General features: G+C 37.9%; 1 long non-coding RNA gene across 4 annotated transcripts in view; it reads left to right on the top strand.

Annotated features, from left to right (window-relative positions):
* Nucleotides 1-21,603, top strand: part of LOC113934440 — a 187,583-nt gene that overhangs the window by 47,314 nt on the left and 118,666 nt on the right. For all 4 annotated transcript variants that reach the window (XR_003523678.1, XR_003523680.1, XR_003523679.1 and 1 more), the window contains 2 exons: nt 8,245-8,317; nt 11,749-11,882. This is a non-coding gene — a long non-coding RNA (uncharacterized LOC113934440). The remainder of the gene's footprint in view (nt 1-8,244; nt 8,318-11,748; nt 11,883-21,603) is intronic.

Genomic DNA, 21,603 nt, shown 5'->3' on the forward strand with positions numbered 1-21,603 from the left:
CCAGGACCAAGATTTGAGGAACTCCAGAATTTAATTGTTAGGTACAGGAGGATAAACCTGCGAAGAGATACAGATGATGGAACAACTGGTATGAGGAAAAACACGTGTTTTGTGTCACTTAAAGCCAAGGAAAAAGTGTTTCAGAAAGGAAGGAGAAATCAACAGTGTCAAATGCTGCTGCACAGGGTCAAGTGGGATGAGGAACAAAACGTCTCTTGTTTTGTGGACATGTGTGTCATTGGTGGCATTAGAGAGTGCTGTTCTGATGGATTATTGGATATAAAGCCCAGATGGAAATACTTTGAAGCAATGGAGAGGGTGAAGTAGACATCAGCTTCTCATGAGACCATCCTGTCACCTGGGAGAGGCAGGAAACCAAGTGTACAGTTCAGGAGAGGCAGTTCTGGACAGGCTTTTGGTAGCAATAGGAAAGCTCCCTGCTTCCTCACAGGGTTCTTGGGTCCCTGGAGATGCTCCTTCCCTTCTGGAGGCTCAGACTTCTCAAGCTGTTTCCAGGATAAGTTAGTTAATTCTCTAATTCAAAGTTAAGGTCATGTGTGCTATTGTTATGAATACCCTTAAGGGAACAGGAAGTTTAAAGTGAAGAATGGCTGCAAAATCTGGGACACTGAGTAGTTGTGACCATTGACACAGATAGGTCCTGAAAAAAGGGCCTTTCATCATCTCCATGTGCCATACTCCATACCATAAACCCCTGTGTTAAAGAAACAGAGGTGCAGAGAGGTAAGGAACTTTCTTATATGGCAAGTTTCAGAGCTGGGATTTCAACTCAAGTTCTCTTCCCTAAGACTCTGTTCTCTGGTCTATAGTGCCTTGTTTACCACCCAGGGAAGAGTCTGTCTCTGCAGGAGGTCAGTTCTCCTCTTTGTCCATTGTATGTCTTTAGAAGAAAGTATGGCATACACAGGCCATTTCCAACAATAGAACTTTCTTTCTAAGCATCTTCTCCTACCACTAGGGCATTCCTCATCCCACCACAGATTGTAGTACAGTTCCACCATAATGGTGGCTTGTTCTACCATAAGGAATGGATATTAGATTTATCCATGCCATGAAAACAATACAAGGCTAATAATAACAGGAATAAATCAATAGGGAACCATAGAATAGGAACATTTATTTACATTATATTCTATTTTGGATTATATTATATCTGTCAGTCATATGTTGATATCTCTGGAAAGTTTTATTCTGTTATTCCTTTCATATTAGTAGGACTAAGATCTGATCATGGGAATTTTACATGTTCTTGTTAAGTCTCTCTCAGTAATGAAGGCTACCATTTAAAATGCCATGTAAGGGGCACCTGGGTGGTTCAGTTGGTTAAGAGACTGCCTTCGGCTCAGGTCATGATCCCGGGGTCCTGAGATCAAGCCCTGCATCAGGCTCCCTGCTTGGCGGGAAGCCTGCTTCTCCCTCTCCCACTCCCCCTGCATGTGTTACCTCTCTTGCTGTCTCTCTCTCTCTCTCTCTGTCAGTTAAATAAATAAAAATTAAAAAAAAATGCCATGTAAATGTCAAATATTTTACAAACATTTTATCTAATCTTCAAAACAGTCATATGAAATAGGATTTGTTGCTCTTATTTCACAGATGAGGAAACTGCATCTGTGGTGGATTAAAAATGGCTGCAAATTCTTTGCCACCCTTCCACTGAGAGGCTGGGTATTTTTCTCCCTTTGCTTCAATCTGTATTGACCCTTGAGACTGGCTTGATCGATAACATGTAGCAGAAGTGGCTTCGAATGCTCTGGGTCTAACCTTGAAGACACCTGATAGCTTTTACTTTTGCTCCAGCTGTCATGTAAGGAATTCAAGTATCCTGAGACTGTCTTGCTTTGGATAAGCCCAAGGTAGCCATGTGGAGAGGCTATATGGGAAGAGAGGGAGGGAGGGTGGCGGGGGGGGGGGGGGAGAAAGAGAAGGAGATTGAGAGAGGAGAGGCTTGGCCAGCACTAACCAGCTCTTCTAGCTGTCTTAACCCAGGAATTATCTTGGACATTCCAGCCCTATTAGATACTCTTTGGAAAAGAACCAAAAAGATTAACTAACCAGAATCTAGACCTCAACATATGTCCAGAATTGGGTCATCTCAGCCATTCCCAGCCCCCCATGCTACTTAGTCTGAGGCCACAGACATTGTGGAGCAGAGACAATCCATCCCTACTGTATACTTTCTAGAGCCACAAAATTGTGACTGTGGTAAGATGGTTGTTGTTTTAAACCACTAAGTTTTAAGGTGGTTTGTTATACAGCAGTAAGTAACTAAAACAGCATTACATTAAGCAATTTTGCCTGATGGCAGAGGAAGCAACAGAGTCTGGATCGAAACCCTCATGTATCTGACTACAGAGCTGGGGCACTCTGCTATTTTGTGTGTTCTTGTCTTTGAGACTTCCAGATTGGTGTTTAACTTCCCACTGGGCCTCTTGCTAAATTTCTTTTAGCTTAAATCCTGAGCATATAGGAAGGGGAAAGAAAGGTTTGTTTTTCTTCAACATTGCAACAAAAAATTAAATAATAGGCAAATAAGTTCTGAGGCTAATTCTCAATCTGCTGCTAATTCTTCTTCTAATTTGATAGGAAAAGTAGAAGTTCCAGAAGACCAACCCTAGCCATATAATCATCCCTGTTCATTCCCGATGTTTTCCCTACCTCTTGATTTTTTTTAAGTTTAAAAATAAAACACGATGAAGGTAATTCTGACAGAGGAAGGAGGCAAGAGAAGAGTGTGCAAGATGAATGCATTACCCCACTTCCAAACTACCATTAAGGAGGAGTTCATAGAGCTATTTTGTGGAAACTTTAGGAAATGGCAGGAATTCAGCTTACAGGGTGGGTATGGGATGTTCCTGTAGAAGAGGTTCTGTGTTTCTGTGGTAGCAGATGTACCATGTGGTGATAGCCCTGTGAATAGCTGTGTTTATCAAATTCCAAAGCAAATACTCAAGTGAAACTCCACATAAAAGGCCAGATCACAAGCTGGAGGTTCCCCCATGGTACTGGCGAACTTGCAAAAATGTCTGTGGTTTGTGAGTATGTGTGTGTGTTTAAATAACACATCTTTTATACATGCATCTATTTCTAGTGACTGCTTCACACAACTAGTAGAAAGCCTTAGTCCTTATCTCTTAACTAATGATGAATAGGCAATGGTGTTATAGTTGTGATAGATAACTTCTCTATTTGTAGAAGTATCACGTTACCTTACTTCCAATTCTGGGCAAGGAAGACATCAGTATTGAGAATTGTTGATGTATAGGGAACAAATAGCTGTCATGTGCATTGGTGTTGTGGATTAGATCACTGTTAAGCAAATGTTCACTTACTCCCCACTACCTCCATAGGAAGAGTATACTTCCTGACCCTACTGATGTGGACTTGGCATTGTGAGTTTGGTTAATGGAACGTAGTAGGAAATGAGAGTGGGTGAGCTCTGTTCCTAGGCCTTTAGATGCTTTGTGTGTCCACACGAATCTCTGGGAGAACTCTGACCTCTTCCCTTGATAAGGGTTGCTGCCTCTTTAGTCAGGGACCAGGATGAGCACTTGTGAAATAGAGTTGTCCCAGCTGGCTTACAGCCTGAAGCAGAGCCTTATGGTATGGTTGTTAAGTACTAGGTTGGTTTGTTACTTACCATTATTGTGACAATTGCTGATTGACACAAGTGTGTATCAGCTTTTGTGCAAATTTTTTCCCCTGAGCTTGTGCTTATGAATTGAGGCTGCTTAGGGGGTTGCAAAGTAGGTTAAACTCTAGAAGAACTATTAAAATCATACCTTTGGTTTATTCAGAGCAATGAGTTTGTGATTAGAAAGGATGGTTGTCATCGGAGGGCAGGTCAGGGGACTATGTGTAAGGCAACAGAATGGCTACAGATTAGCAGTTGGGCAACTGGGCATTCATCGCAAGGGAGCTGGAGCAGTTGTTCCACTGTGAGGGATTTATAGCTGTTTTTTGAATTACATAAGTAAACTAGTTGAGTATGTGCAATTGAGGAAGAGTGCTGTAAGGGGGCTTGGGGAAGGGGAAGGATCAGAGGATGGAGTTGCTGCTGCCGTAGGAAGCTCAGAACCTACTGTTCTAACGTATCTTGTGTGAAGAGAGAGGGCTCAGTTTTCTTTAGAGTTGACTATATTCACCTGCTTGAGGACTTGTGATGTGGCTCATCCTCTTTACAAGCTTCAACCAACAGAATGAAATATTTTCTGAGATGCCAGTGTTTTCCCTGGCCATCACAGGAAGGCTGGCCTGGGCAGACAGTCAGCCGTGACCACAAAACAGCTCTACCATTTTTTTTCAGATCATATATTCTGGAGGGAAACAACTTTGCCTTTTACTCTGGGTACATCAGCATCTCAGGAAGAACATTCAGAATTGAGTCACAGATAAGAAATACATCTTCACATAGGGCGCCTGGGTGGCTCAGGTTGTTGAATGTCTGACTCTTGGTTTTGGCTCAGGTCATTATCTCAGGGTCATGAGATCCAGCCCCGAGTCAGGCTCTGTGCTGGGCGTGGAGTCTGCTTAAGATTCTCTCTCTCCCTCTCCCACTCCCCCTGCTAGTGCTCTCTCTCTCTCTCAAAAAAAAAAAAAAAAAAAAAAAGAATACATATTTACAGCCGTTCTGACTGCTGCTAGCTTCCTTGCCTTTGCTGAGTACTAGTGGTAGAATGCCAAGCAAATATGTAGGGCTTCTTTGTGAGGTTGCATTACAATGTGAAGAAACAACAACTAATATTTATTGAATGACTGACATATCCTGGGATGGATGTTTTAAGTGGTTTACTTCATTTGCTCCTTATATAATATCCCTATGGGGTAAATATTATTAGAACCATTTTACAGATGAAGAGTTAATCTACTTCTGGCCACATAGAATTATCTTGTTGACCTAGAGTTTTTTCTTTTTACTTTTTTTGGTTCTTAACTTAGTCTTCTTTCCATTATGCCTGAGACTTTCCGAAATTTAATTTTTGGCTTTGAAGATAGAATTTGATGGAGAAATGGTGGCTGACTGTTAGAAATACATTAGGGTTGGGGTGCCTGGATGTCTCAGTTGGTTAAGCATCTCACTCTTGATTTTGGCTCAGGTCATGACCTCAGGGTCCTGGGATCCAGCCCCACATCGGGCTCCATGCTCAGTGGGGAGCTTGCTTCTTTCCCTCTCCCTCTGCTCCATCCCGCTCAAATAAATAAATAAATCTTTTAAAAAAAGAAGCACATTAGGGTCAAGTAATTATGCTGTAGATGTTAAACTTACACAGTATTGTATGTCAATTATATATCAACAAAAGGGGAAGGAAGAAAAGAAACAGAATGCAGGAGAAGGCAGCTCAGACTGTCTCATGGAGTGGGAGCAAGAGAGGTGGATAGTTGAATTTGGGGCTTCTTCCTAAACCTCAGGCTTTCTGCAGGGCCTTGAAACTTAATTAGGATGGGTATTTGCAGCAGGCAGAGAGAGGTCAAAGTCTCCTTAACCTGTAAGCCCCTCTCTACCACCTGGTAGAGACTCCTGATATCTGGCCTACGGTGACTTTTGTGTGATTGCTGAGAAGCCATAAAACTGCAGAGGCCGTTCTTCCTTGAGTAGATATCTATTTTTCCACTGGCACCTTTGATAGCCTCTCATTCAAGGGGATCATGAGAATTGGGTTCTAACATCTGTTCTGATATGTGATGGTGGGCAAGTTTCTCACATTTTTCAACTCCTCTGCCTTTTTGTAACATGAGGGGGTTAGATGATACCAGTGCTGCCTTCTTTTTAGCAAAAGTATTTTTTAAAAGTAACATCTGATATGGAATCCTAATATATAATATAGATTAAACTTTTCTAGTTGAAGCAAGGATTAGGGATCCAAATCCATGTCCCCTCTGAAAAAGCCCCTGAGCCACCTTTGAGAAACCAGGTGTTTTGTGGATCAAGTTCAAAACTGCTATTCTGGGAGATCTCTAGGGATTTTCCCGAAATTCATAGTGTAGGATTACGGAACATGGTAGCCTAAATTGCTTTCTAACTGTTCTCCCATGTTAGCTTCTTGGATATTCTTTTAATAGTCAAATGAACCGGCTCAAACTTCCTTCCCTAAGATTGTCCTCTGCCTCATATCTGAGGATCCACAGCCCCTAGTCTCATTTTGCTCCCGTTCTAATGAATACACATCCCTTCTCTGGTTCTCTTCCTTCTGCCCACATTCACTCAACATAAAGAACAGCTGCCTTCCCTTTGGTTCTCCTCCAAGAACCACTCACATATGGCTGTGTGGGCAGTTACTTTTACTTATGGCTTGGCAACAATGGAGGGTTAGGGTGGTCATGTCACCTTATAGCACAACAGATACTTCAGAGTTGAAATTTAGCCATCCCTGTTCTAAATAGCTCCAAAACCATGTTAGTACTGAAAATTTCATGAGCAATCTTTTTGCCTTGGAAAAACTTTACTCCAGGATGCTCGGTTCCCTCACTGTCCGTACGTTCTACACGCCCCCGCCCCCGCACTTTCTTTTAAAGCCACTCACCTCTCTGTGCACCATCCAGATTCTTCTCATTTATGAAAAATATAAAAAGGCATTTATTTCTTTCTTTTACTCTCTTTTAGACTATCACCATTGTTCTACCTAAATGGCTCATCAAGGTATTTTCCTTAACAAAGGACAATTCTGTTCCTAGGAGAAATTTTGCCAAGGCCCTTTAAAATAACATTCTTCTGCTTTCCAACTCTTGGTTATGAAATTCCACGAAGTACTTGTATTAAGAGATAGAAAGATGAAACAGGCAAAAGCTTTACATAACTGTCCCTAGGTTGGTCAGAAAATTAATATTGGACTCACTCTGGAAAACCAGCCTTTTAAAGCCATGGGCTGCAAAGTAAGTTCTGATGGCCTGCCCAGCGTTGCCAAACTTAGCTTGGCCAGCCTTTCTCCTAGCCCCGTGGTTTCTCTCTATTTAGCTCTGAAATAGTCACTTGATTTTTTCCAATATATATTTTAAGTTTTTATTTTAATTCCAGTTAGTTAACATACAGTGTTATATTAGTTTCAGGTGTACAATATAGTGATTCAACACTTCCTTATATCACCCAGTGCTCATCACGACAAGTATACTCCTTAGTCCCCATCATCTATTTAACCCATTCCCCCAACACCCTCCCCTCTGGTAACCATCAGTTTGTTCTCTATAATTCAGAGTCTGTTTCTTGATTTGTCTCTCTGTCTTATTTTTTTCCCTTTGCTTGTTTGTTTTGTTTCTTAAATTCCACATAAGAGTGAAATCATATGGTGTCTTTCTCTGACTGACATTTCGCTTAGCATAATACTCTCAAGCTCCATCTATGTCACTGCAAATGACAAGATTTCATTCTTTTTTTTTTTTGACTGAGTAATATTCCCTTGTACATTTTCTTTACCATTCATCAATTGATGGACACTTGGACTGCTTCCGTATCTTGGCTGTTATAAATAATGCCACTATAAGCATGGGGGTGCATGTATCCCTTTGAACAAGTGTTCTTGCATTCTTTGAGTAAATACCCAGTAGTGCAATTCCTGGATCATATGGTAATTCTATTTTTAACTTTATGAGGAACCTGTTTTCCAGAGTGGCTGCACCAGTTTGCATTCCCACCAACAGTGCATGAGTGTTCCTTTTTCTCCACATCCTTGCCAACACCTGTTGTCTCTTGTGTTGTTGATTTTAGCCATTCTGACAGGCGTGAGGTGATATTTCATTATAGTTTTGATTTGTATTTCCCTGATGATAAGCAATGATGAGCATCTTTTCATGTGTCTGTTGGCTATCCATATGTCTTCTTTGGAGAAATGTCTGTTTATGTCTTCTGCCCATTTTTCAGTTGGATTATTGGTTTTGGGGGGTTGAGTTTTGTAAGTTCTTTTTGTATATTTTGGATACTAACCCTTTGTCAGGTATGTTATTTGCCAATATCTTCTCCCATGCCATAGATTGCCTTTTAGTTTTGTTGATTGTTTCCCTTGCTGTGCAGAAGCTTTTTATTTTGATGTAATCTCAGTAGTTTATTTTTACCAAGCCTTAATATTCACCCAGAGAAAGAAGATACTAATCATAAATTTTCTAGAATTTTAAACTTTTTATTATCTTTACACAAATGGATGAAGAAATAGTACAAGGAAGACCCATATTCCTGTTGCCTTTCGTGATCAATTTTTAACTCATGGCTAATTCTGTTTCATCTACCTCCACCCACAGATGGACCATTTTGAAGCAAATCCAAGACAGTGAATCATTCTATTCATAATATTTTAGTATGTATCTCTAAAAGGTAAGGACTCTTTTAAGACAACATAATCACATAACCATTATCGTACCTGGAAGAGTAATAATAATACCTTTATATCATCAAATAGCTAGTCAGTGGTCACATTTCCCAGATTGTCTAAAAAAATTCTTTTTTTAAACCCAGTTGTTCAAATCAGGATCCAAATAAGATTTGTATATTGTAATTGGTTGATACGTCTTTTAATTTTCTTGTAATTTATAGGCTCTCCTCTTCCCCCCCATTCACTGGAGAAGCTGGGTCATTTTTTCTCTATAGTTGTCCAGATTCTTGATTTTGCAGATTGTATCCTCAAACTATAATTTAATGAGATTGTCTTTCCCCATATCTATTAGAAACTGAAAGTTAGATCTGGAGTCTTCTCTTTATAGGTAATGGTATCTGCTTCCAGTAGCAGGCACATATCTGGTTATCACTCTCTTCATGATATGAGGAGCCATTAATGATAATTTTCTCCATTTGTTAGTTTACCAGGGCTTGCATATTGATGACAATTTAACACTATAATTCCTCCCTAATTTATAAGCTGGTATATTTCTGTACAGTAAGCATAGGAAAGGCAAATACATTGTTGATTATTTGTTGTTTGCCAGTTTTCAAAATGTTGAATTCATTCCCTGGCATTCTCCAAAGGTAGTCAATGAGTAATGATTTTAGCATGATAACAATCTAATGCATTTAAACATATATGATGTGTTTTAATTCATTGCAGTGGTTATTAAAATTAATATTCAGATTATTTTATCTTTGGCCATGTAATCCTTTTCATATTGTCTCCTAGGCCCTTTTAACAATTGTGATAGTCTTCAATAGGTTCCTTGCTTTCTAGTTTCACAAAATGTTCCAGGTTCATCTGGAATATTTCATGCCATAGGCTTAGAATGAGCTCTTCCTTTTGGTGGGAAAAGGTATTTGGAAATCACAAGCTGAGTGACAGAATGCTCATTGTTACTGGAATGGTGATTATTTCTAAGCCTTTTTAATGGATTATAATTTATAAAATTATACTATTATAAAGTTAAAAGCAGCATATTATTTTTGGCCTGATGTTAAATAAAGTACATGTATATGGAAGCTCCAACAAATTGCTATTGCTGCTGTTCTTTTTTCTCATATCTTTCCCTGTATCCTCTTGGCTTATAGAGAGGACATGCTCCCACATGACTTTTCCACTAGAGGTATTTGCTGATTTGTAAGGAACAATGGAGAGGCTGAGAAGATGAACAGAGATTTAAGCGCTTTCATGAGGCTGGGATGAAATAATTGGAATTAAGGGCCTGCCAAAGAGAAAGGGTCTCAGTAGTCACCCCAGGCTTTCATTTGGGATCCTTAAGGACCAAATCATAAAAATAAATGACCTGAAAATAGACCATCCACCACAGGGACTGTATTTCATCTCTAATCACCTCTTTCCATGATACATTAAGATGATCTGCTCCCCACCCTGGTAGAAGCACACACCTAGAAGAGAGAATACATTTGAAGTAAATATCCCTGTTAAAAAGCTTGTATTTGAAATATATTAAAAAAAAAACACCCACATACCTACAAATCAATAAGGAAAGATACAGACAACCCAATAGAAGAGTAGGCAAAATACTTGAACAGGCATTTCACAAAAGACGATAGTCAAATAGCTAGGACACATATGAAAGGTCCATAGCCTCATTATATTTCATCACAGAAATGTAAATTAAAATCACAATGGTATAACAGGTAGTACTGATACCTGACAGAATGGGCTAAACTTAAAAAGTTGGAAAATACCAAGAGTTGGTAGGGATGTGGAGCAAGTAGAACTTTATCTTACAGAGCTGGTAGGAATGCAAATTGGTATAATGACTTTGTAATACTGTTTGGCAATATCTCCTATGGCTGAACATCCAATAACCCTATGACCCAATAAATCACTCCCAAGTATACACCTAACAGAAGTACATAATATGGTCTTATAAAAAGCATAAGTAAATATGTTCATTGTGGCATTTTTTTGGTAATATCCTCAACATGTAAACAACCCAGATATCCACCAATGGTAGGATAGATAAATAAATTGTGGTATATTTATACAATAGGATACTTTTATAAAACAATAAAAATTAAACTACTCTCACATACAGCACAAATAGACTTGAGAAACATTATGTTCAACATCAAGTTTCATTACTTGGGTGGAAGTTACACTTATGTTCATTTTGTGAATGATATGTATACTTTTGATTTATGCATTCTTCTCTTTATATATTATACATCAACACAAAGTTCTGTAAAAGAATATTTTGTTGATTTCTTTCTTTGGACTCTGTTTCATTTCCTAATTATTATTTTCTAGACTTACATACTACTGTATTGACCTTAACATCTTCCAGAAAAAAGTCTGGTAATTATCAAAGATACAAAAGATGTCTAAAGTTAAGAAGCTACTACTGAGAAAGCAATAGTCAGAAAGATTTAAACCAGCTGGAGACAGGTGAAGAGATGAGAAAATAGAACAGTCACAATAGCAATTTTCTTGAGCTTCCATATACATGTACTTTTTTCTTCATGTATTTTACTTAACATAAAGCTAAAAATAATATATTTTTTCTTTTATAACAAAAATAACAAATATATACGTATTGCAGCAAATTCAGAAATACATTAAAAAAGGAAAGGAAAAATAGCTATATATCACCAATAATCCTGTCACCTTAAAACAATCTTTGTAAACATGTTGAATGATCTTCCATTCAGCACTCTCTTAAAATACGTTTACAGAACTTGAGTTCTACCTGAAGATATTCTTGTTTCCTTTTATGTCCACTCACATGTTTACTTAGGCAATGCATTCTGCTTATCTAAGTTGTCTAAACAGAGAACAGAAATAATCAGCTGTGCTCAACTATGAATGGAAGACCTGGCTGCTGTTAAACCATAGAGAGCAGCCACAGAGAAATGAATTGAAGGACTGTTTCTATAATCAGAAGATGAATTCCCCTTAGAGAAACATATTTTTCCCGAATACTTTGGAGGCCAGTAATTAGGTAGTTAGGGAATTCTCTGAATTCCCCAGAAAATAGCTTCTTTTTTTCTTTTTTTCTTTTTTTTTAACTTTTCTGCATTGTAGATGTGGAATAAGACAGAGTTGGGTGGCATAATGGAGTTAACAGGCACTTTTGTGTCTTTGCTGGGACACTGTAAGGATATAGGTGGTACCTGCTCAGAGGGAAATTTTCTGTGGCATTTCATCTGCTTTGGAATCCTCCTTTCTGTTGGGTTGAGTTTAAATTGCAGGGTGCATACTGCAGTCATTGCCTGCCAATCTATGAGGTTTCCAGGGAGTAAGCAAGGTTTAGTTATATAAACTCTAGTGACATTTAGGGACTCACACTGTTCAAATGTTCTTACCACTTTCCTTTACTCATCTCCTTATCCAGGGCACAGGGTAACCTGAGATGCTGCATTTGACCAGTGTTTCTTGTTCATACCTATTCAGTACTATCTGTGAATTCAACATAGAAGGAAGGACATGAGCTGCAGAAGCACCACCAGGCCCATAGGAAGCTCACTGGTGAGTGTATTTCTTCAGAGTTCTTATAAAAGGGGGCAGAGTTTGAATAAAAGCATAGTTGTAAAGCACTTAAAAATTGTAAATGGACCTGGGGGCTTGTTATTATGCTGAGTGAAATGTCAGACAGCGAAAGACAAATACCATATGATTTCACTTATATGTGATATCTAAAAAACAAACAAACAAACAAAACAAGACTGAAACAGACTTGTAAATAGAGAAAACAAACTGATGGTTGCCAAAGGGGTGAGCGGTAGGAGGAGGAAAGAAATAGATAAAGGGAATTAAGAAGTACAAAATTCCAGGCATAAAATAAGTAAGACACAGGCATGTAATGTACAGCGTGGGTAGTATGGTCAGTAATATTGTAGCAACTTTGTATGGTGACAGATGGTAACTAGACTGATCATGGGGACCATTTTGTAATGTATACAAGTGTGGAATCCCTATGTTGTACACCTGACTAATACAACATTGGTATGTCAGTTATTCTTCAATAAAAATTGGGGTAAAATATACATACCATGATTTCAGTGGCATTAAGTACATTTATGCTGTTGTGCAGCCATGACCACTGTCTAGTTCTAGAATTTTTTTATCACCCCGAAAGGAAACCTCATACACATTGGCATCACTTCCCATTCCCATGCATCCCTAACTCCCTCCCCAGTCCTTTGCAGTTACTATACCTGATTTCTGTCTCTATGGATTTGGCTGTAATGGATATTTAAAATAAATGGACTCATACATAATATATGGCCTTTTGCATCCAGCTTCTTTCACTCAGCAAAATGTTTAAAATGTTCATCCATGTTTTGCTTGTATCATGTTTCATGCCTTTTTAGGACTGAATGGTATTGTGTTGTATGGATATACTACATTTATTTATTCATTGATTGGTTGATGGGTGTTTTGGTTGTTTCTACCCTTTGGCTACTATGGATTGTGCTGCTATAAACATTTGTGTACAAATATTTGAACACCCATTCTCAGTTCTTTTGGGTGTCTGTCTAGGAATAGAATTGCTGTGTCATTTGGTAATTTTATGATTAACTTTTTGAGGAACCACCAACTGTTTATCACAGTTATAAAGAAGTTAAGTCTGGAAATTTCAGTACTGGAGTCCTGTCTAAACTACGTCAAATTAGGAAGTAGTTTCAAAACTTCTTTTCCATTTACTTATCCCAGTCCCTTTCACTTCTGGGGTCCAGTTTCTTCATGCCGTTCCCTAGATTCCTAGGGCCTTCCCCCCCGCCCCCCCGAAGCAAACTGTTCTGGCCTACTTTTTTTCCTTTCTAACTGCCATCTCATCCTCAAACTTACCTATTCTTTTTCTTCTTCTTTCATGGACCTTAAAAGAGAAAAAATTCTATTGTGTTTGGATGCTTACTGGGGGATTACTTCAGTGTATCTAAAGCTGGGATGAACATCAGAGTGGCGTAGTATGCTTTTGTCTTAACGTGCCATTACCCCTGGCCTCACCTACTGAGCCACATATTCTGGAAGGTGAGGGCTCAGTATGTGTTTGAAAAACTCCACCAGAGGATTCTGTTGCACATGTCTGCTTAGTAATCAATAGATTAATGTGTTGCCTTCATAATTTTAAATTTAATAGGAGAGTTCAGTGTGTAATACTTCATCCCAAAGGTCAGGACTAATGATAATGTTTCTGGCACTAAAGCAGGTAGATGGAAAAGACGTTTGGACATTTTGGAGCAGTGGGGAGGCTTGAGGTACCTTAATTTACATTGAATAGGAAGCTGGTGGATTACAGGACTATTCATCATGATTCTAGGTGCACTTTGTTGGTTGTGGTTGAAAATAAGCTGCCCCCATTAGAAAAGCAGATTCCTGAATCTTGCAGAGTTGGCATAAAAGGAATACATGAATTGATGGGGAACTTCTGGGATTTGTTTAGTATAAAACAAGAGATTTGAAAGCTCTAGTTACTTGAGTGTGCTTCTAGAAGGGAGAACAGAGCTAAGTGGAAATGGAGTGCTCTGAGAAACAAGAAATGTGGTATCAAGGCTTGAATAAGTGATGGCTCTTTTACTTGTAGACCAGTTGACGAGGCATCTGAACATGGGAATTGGCTGAGAGATTGAGAGGGCACTGTTAGCAATCAAAAGATGGGATAGAAACCTACAATTTTTTAATTTAGCAATTTGTGATTACTTGTTATGAGTTGGATTCTGTATTTATGCTAGATAAGTACATTTAATAACATGTTTTATTTAAGATATTTATCTTCATATAAACACTAATCTAATACTTCCCATTAATTTTTCCAACCCTAAAATTGTTCAGTCTTAAATTGTCATTCATGTTCTACCACTTGCTGGAAGCATTTCCTGTGAGGGTTTTATTTGCGAGGGAAACCTTAAGAATGTGATGAGCCAAAGAGTCTTAAAGCTTTGGACATCCTGACCCTTGTTCCCAAATCTATACAGAAGAGATAATGGGATTAATATCTCATGGAGGTAGTTTAAAGGTGGCTTAGCTAACATTTTGTGAAGCTCATGGGAAATGACGTATTTCTTTATATGATACTAGCAATGAGAAAAAAATCTCCGTGCTTTGAAAACATGTCAGAAATACTACTAAATATATTTAGCATAACTCAGGATACCAGTCAGTTGTTGCTCAGTTGATACCCTGGGCTAGGACAACAGGTGTGTTATGCCGACAGTGCTGCCAGACTCACACATGGGCTGAGATAGGAATAGTGGTGCTAATTACACTTAGCAGAACTGGTAGCCAATTAATGTAACAGAGAATCCCACTAAACCTCACTTCATAGCGGCCATGCTAAAAATAACATAATCCTTGTGCTGACTGGTATGCCGATTTTATTTGCCTGTTCAGCTACCATAATGTTATTTTATATTATTATATATTTTCTGACAGTATTATTTTATATTTTCTGACTATCTGCTATTGGAATCAAGATGGAATAAAAACAAAATTAAAAATTATTGGAGAATTTCTTCTATAATAGATATTTTAAAAATCTAGGTTCAGTTGCTTTGCTTTATAGCCTGGAAAGGAGGAGTTATCAGGTTAAATCACATAGTAAATAAACTAGTTCAATGCCGCAAATAGGTACTAAGTACTACTTTCTTATTGTGTATATTTATATTATTAATTTGGAAGTTTACAGCTTGAAAAATGGGCAGGCTTCACTCTTAGAATATTAATATGAGTGTCCTCTTTGGTGTGACAATTTAAGCAAATAGTAACTATACCTCTACTATAGCAGTAAGCCACAAGCCAAAATGCATGTTTTCCCAACATCAGTAGTATATAGGCCCACTTTAATGAAAAAACATTCACTCATTCTTCCCACACTGAATTAACTGATACTGTTTTAAGTTAATGGTACTTATATCCATGCAAATGTAATTGGGTATAAGATCATTATGGTTATAGATGATAAATAGTTATAAAATCAAAATGCATTTACAAATTAAATATCAAGAAAATTACCAAACCAATGAAATCCAAATTTGACACTGATTTAAGAAAATTTAGATGCTGAAAAAAAAAAAAGAAAACTTAGTTGCTGATTACAGTGGACTTTGAGCCTTTATTTAGTTTTGTTTAGTTTTGGTATCATGGACTAAATTTTCCCATTTCTTTAGTTGAACAATTGAGAACTCATTGTTCACTTAGTTAACCAGGATTTCATTTGGCCTTCAACTGGCACAGTATGTCATTTCTATATTAATTCCTCCTCTGCTTTCTCTGCATTAGGCCATGCAAATTACAATAGTGTCAATTACTTGGTGTCAGCGCAATAGGAAAATGCAAGCACAGGCACTAAAATAGAGTAGAAGCACTCATTAATAAGATGGTTATCCATGTGGCTCAAAATATGCTTTCACAAATTTTTTAATCATCAAAAAGAAAACACAAAATTAAAAAATTCCATTCTAGACAATCCAGCAGGACTCTCTTCCTACTACCCTCAAATTTTTCCGGACTGCATTGGTTTGTGCTTGTCCTTATTTTTCTGGTTCTAGAAGTTTAGCTCTGCAGCTTGACTTCAGCACTCACCTCTGACTTTCAGGTACCCATAGTTCCCTAGAATATACATCTGGTATTTTGGACTGATGAACCCTTCCATGGATTTTAGCTTTTCTGACTCCTGTAGCCAGAAAGGAGGAAAAAATAGGTTGAGTGAAAGATGGCACACAGAAAAATCCCTGCTGCTGTTGAGACTTCTCTGTTCATTGCAGTCTGTTGAGAAGCCCACTAGCCATCTAATCTATTGGAAGACATCAACCACTCCTCCCCTGCCTTCTTCTTTCCCCCTGTATTCCACATTGCACTGCTGGATCAATTGCTCTAAAATGTATTCTAGTAAGAATGATTACTTTTTCTTCAACTGCTCTTCAAAGAGTTTATTCTCTTTTACCATGCATTCAAAACCCTTCACAATTTAACCTCAACTTACCTTTACTCCCAAGCACCATCACCCCCTGTAGCACACCATGGTCCAGCCAAACTGGATCACTGTTTGTTCCCTGTACTTTTCTACTTCTGTCCTTGCTCATGCCATTCCGTCTGCTTGCAATGCCTCATCCCCCCATCTGTGCCTTCTGAAATCTGACTCGTGGCTTAATGCCCAACACAGATGCCTCCTCCTCTGTAGTGAAAGCATTCTCTGACCATAGCTGTTGGAAGCGAGGCTTCCTCTGAATTCTCAGGGTACTTGCTCCTTCTTTCCATGACCCTAATTTCATGCTGCCTCACATTAGAGCCATGTATGTGCATGTCTCACCTATTGCTCCTTGTAGAGTGTCAGATTCCTGGAGGCAGAAACCAGGCCTAATTTGCTTTCTTTTTTTCCCCACTGTCTAGCCCAGTGCTTTTGGCATAAAAGAAACTAAATGCTATTTTCTGTATAAAGAGGAATCTGAAAATCACAATTCTTGAAGAGGTGTGAATAGTTTAATACTGTTCTAAGTAATAGATGTTATTTTACCTTCAAAAGTAGCATCAACTAGTAAAGTCTGATAAATTTTTCCAGGTTTCAGGCCAGATATTTTCATGCATGATCAATAACAAATTTAACAATTTGTTCGAAGATAAAAAATGATCATTATGAAGACTAGGCAGCCAATTCACACTCACTAAAATGAGAAGAGACATTTTATGCACATGCAGGAGATCTAATGGGAAAACAGAGCAATGGCCCAAAACTCTGGTCCAAGGACATGTTATAAACTGTCTAGAAGCTATGTTTACAGAAAACAGCTGACTTTGGGTATCTATGAGCCCCTGTAGTTTCTGGCAATCAGTTTTTTGCTGCCAGCTTTGAAACATGAATAACCAATTCACCTCAATTCATTGACTTCACTGACTTGACTTAGTTTTTACTTATTTATTTTCTCTAAGTGTAGCATATGTTAATGGGAAAATGAAAATATATAGGGATACATTCTTCTACTAAACTCTGACATGAAACTGAAGTCAAACTTATCATTCAGAGAAATGTTTTGGATTTTAAATAAATAATTTTCTTCTGTTGGGCCCTATTAGTATAAACAGTTTTATGAATGGGCACATTTTTCCCCTGGTGGAGTTTATTTTCGGTCAAATCCAAACACATTGCTTTCTCCTTATTACATCACTGTTGGTTGCCAAAGTTATAATAATACATTTATCGGAAAGAGATGTTTACCATGCTGATGTTCTTGGTTATGAGGAGGACTGCAATGGTAGAAACGTCTTAGTAATGAGGAGGGCCACCTCTTGAGCTGTCTCAGTATTGAAGAAGTCATGTGACTAGCAGTAGTTGACCAAGGACTCTATAGATGTGTTGATGGCAGTCTGACTCCTGAGAATCTGACCACTGTCAGTCAAAGGTTATTGCAGTTCTAAAGGCAGTAGGAGCAACACATTGTTTCTGGCACTTGGGTTGGAGGGGGTGCAGTATGGTACCCTGAAGAAGTTGTAAAAAAAAAAAAAATGGACTTCCTTTGGAAAGTTAAATGTTAAGCTAACAGGCCACAGGATCCTGAGAGGGAAAGCTTTCCCTCTAGGACTGACTGAAACCTAATTTAGCATCATAACTACATAAAGAGAAAACAAAAAGAGAGAAAGAGGAGATGCTTTATCATCCAGGGGTGTACCAAGAAGAATGAGTGAGATGCACACATTGGCCATGCCTTTCCAAGCACTGTGTAGGAAGAGAGCCTCCTAGCACAGTTTGCTAGTCATATTGGTACAGCTCTTGTTGAGAATCTATCTAATATGGAGATGGATCCAAAGCTAGAGCACTTTAGGTCCTATTGGTAAAACCACTTCTACTCTCAGCTATAGACATCTGGCCATCTTGACCTGATGCCATTTGCTTTTGGTTCACATGATGGGTGCTTTCTTTCTGATTATAACCTGCCTTTCCATATAGTTTTGCTTATGACAAGGAAATGTGCTCATTGTCGCTTGTACAGAGAATTCTGGTTTCTGTGACACTTTGAGTCAAAGTAATAAATTTGATAACTTTGTGACTTGGATTAAAGTAAATCAGTCTGTCCTCAGGACTGACAGGATCTCCTTTCTGAGGCAGTAAGGCTGAGAATCAGACTCTGCACTGTACAAACATTCACCAAGGAACTGTGAGGCTGTTGGGGCCACGGTCCAGAAGTTTAGCCAGATGTAGCAGGAGGCGTGATTACTCTGAGCATGTTCTTTGAAAGTGGAACAAGCGGGGCCCAAATGTTTGGATGTTTGTGCACTTTGTTCACTGCATAAGGATATCTGCTGAGGGATGAGTGGCAGTCTGGCCCCTGCTCAGTTCTCGAAGTTGTACTCCCTGAGCAGGTCCACCTGGAAAAAGGGCTCACTTTTTGAATTTGCAGAAAGTCACAGTTTGGTTCTGAATCAGAGGCTTTGCAATGGTTATAATACTTATGAGAAGTATTTTAGGGCAAGTCAGTTAATATATAGATCTAGATCTAGATATCACTGGTCATACCCTGAGACTCTGAGCAAGGGTCTCCAAATGTGGATTAATTTATCATTACCAGGAAAAAATTGTAAGTATTAACAGGAAAATATTATAAGTATGTAAGTATACTATACACATATATTTATAATATGTATAAATATATTTTATTTATCTAAATTAGGTATTTCAATGTACTATGTTCATCATTAAATATATACAGTAATTAAAAGGAAGAAATAAAAATAAATGCAAAAAAGAATTTTTGAACTTCACTCTGGAGATCACTAATGTAAGGAAGATGATCAGAGTGGGCTCTTCCTTGCCCTAATACCACTTATACATCTAAAAAAATTGTGGGGAAATGCTCCTCTTCCCCCAGAGATTCATCTTTCCTACTCCCTCTACTACCACATCACCCTAAGTTCAGAAAGCCTTTTGCTTGTCTATCTCAAATTCCAGTCACATAAACTTAACATTTTCAAAGACACTCTAGAAATTCTTCGTAAAATGAATTGTAGCAATTGGTGTTTAGGTAGATCTTAGTCTTAACCATCTTTAAATAAGCAATTAAATTAATTAAATATTAAAAGAATTTTAAAGGCTTAATTTAACAAATATAAAAATTTTATTTATAATATTTTGAGTTTTATGTTTCTGCAAGGTATCCTCAGATTGTAAGGCAAAGACAAAGAAGAACAAGTTTCTGAAAATGTTACTATCACTACCAACAATAGCTGCAATAATACATTTTATCTTTTAACTGGTTCTTAAAAGGAGCCCAATTAACCATATCTGTTTTAGAATTGGTCATTGAGATAAACGTTTCCTGCTGCCATTGACGGATTTCCAGAAGTTTTGCTTCATTATCATTGATCACTTTATCTGGTTGTCAGTTTAGGGTATTTGGTGATAAAACTACAGTACCTTTCTTGTCTATGTCTATGTATTTTTTTAGTATTGGCACCAGACTCTGTCTGCCAGAGCGATTCCATAGAGAGGATTAATTAGCCTGGTTATGACTCCAGAAGGTCTGTTCAAAGAGACAGAGCCTTGTATAAATAGGGTTAACCCCTCAAGAAGTTACTGGAACTTCAGCATTCACTTTTCATCTTACTGGAAGTGTGTTCTTCAGAGGCTGGAGGAGTGTTCTTTATGTCTACAGGAACTTCGAACAGGGAAATACTCTTTGTTTCTACTTGGAGAAGATTATTCCTTAGGTTAATATGATAAGTGAAGTATAAGGAAGAGTATCTCTCTATAGATTTTTCTTATCTCTTCAAGCGAGTCCTTTCCCTTGAATACTTAATGTTTACTGGTATTTGACATGAGCTGGTGGTGACCTTTGTTTGGCAATTAATTTGGTTACCCTCTCTCTCTCTCAGTGCTCAGCACGACTTTTTATATACATCTTTTAAATCTCCTTGGAAATACCAGGTATCTGCTGGGAACAGATATGTAGAAATCATAATCTAGAGCCGGTTCACATTATAGATTTCCAAAGGAAGAATTTCTCAATGGTTTAACTTTAAGTTAAGGTTTAACTTTAACTTTAAGGAACTGGTATAATTACTATGATCTATGAGAGCCATGTGTGAGTATTGCTGGTAGGGACTCAAGTGTAAAGAATTGTTTTTTTAATTGAAATACTGAATATTATTCATACATACAATATCCATACATTTAATGTGTGTGTGTGTTTACAAAGTGCTTACCCGCATATTATTTCATTTTGATCCTTACAACAATTCAATGATTTAGGAAGGTAGATATTATTATCCCTATTTTGTTTATGAAAAAACTGTCTTCAAGAGGTTAAGTGCTTTATAATAATAATAATAATAATAATAATAAATGATATGATGATGAAGATAATGGTGGAATGGGCAGAATCTTTTCACTGATTGCTAAATGTATATATTTAGCTGTTTATTTGACATATTTTCTAGTATGTCTCTTAAGTAACTTAATTTGTCCAAAATGAATTCTTGGGTCCATCCCAAAGCTTTTCCTTCTCATTCATCAGTCTTCAGAAGTAAATGGCATCACCATCCTTCTGTTGTGTGTGTTAGAAACACAAACATCATTCTTGATTTTTCTTTCCTTTTTAGCAGTCTCTCACATCCAAACCATAATCAGTATATCAGATACATGTCATCACTTGAGACATACACGTCTTCTTTCCACTGCTACCACCAGTACCCTAACTGGACTGCCTCTTGCTATGCTATAACACCGCCTCCTACACATCTCCTGGATCTTACTCTTACCTTCTGTCAGTTCTCCATGCAACAATTAGTGTGCGCCAATACGTAAAGTGGATAATGTTCCACTCCTGTTTAAAAACTTGCCATGGCTTCCCATTGTTCTTGGGATGTAAAATTTGTATTCTTCTGATTTACATGATCTGGATCTTTCCAACCTCATTTTGTGCCTCTGTACAGCTTGCTTATTACACCTTGTCTACTGCAGTCTTTCTTGAAGTTTCTTAAACATGCTAAATTTACTCCAGAACATTTGCCCAGTCTGTTCCTTCTGTCTGGGATGTTTTTTACATGGTTGACTCATTACTGTCTTTAGGTCTCACCTTCAGTATTACATTTTTCTAGATGCCTTCCATAAAAATTTAATCTAAAATAGCTTCTTTCCATTATTTTATATTTCCTCACCTTTTATTTCCTTCATAGCATTGATAACAGTTCACATTTTTGAACTTATTTGTGTTGTCTTCTTTCCTGGATCGTGAGCTCTGCCAGGGCACTGGCTCTG

The sequence above is a fragment of the Zalophus californianus genome, chromosome 13 (assembly GCF_009762305.2).
Source record: "Zalophus californianus isolate mZalCal1 chromosome 13, mZalCal1.pri.v2, whole genome shotgun sequence".
In the NCBI taxonomy this organism is placed as follows: domain Eukaryota; kingdom Metazoa; phylum Chordata; class Mammalia; order Carnivora; family Otariidae; genus Zalophus; species Zalophus californianus.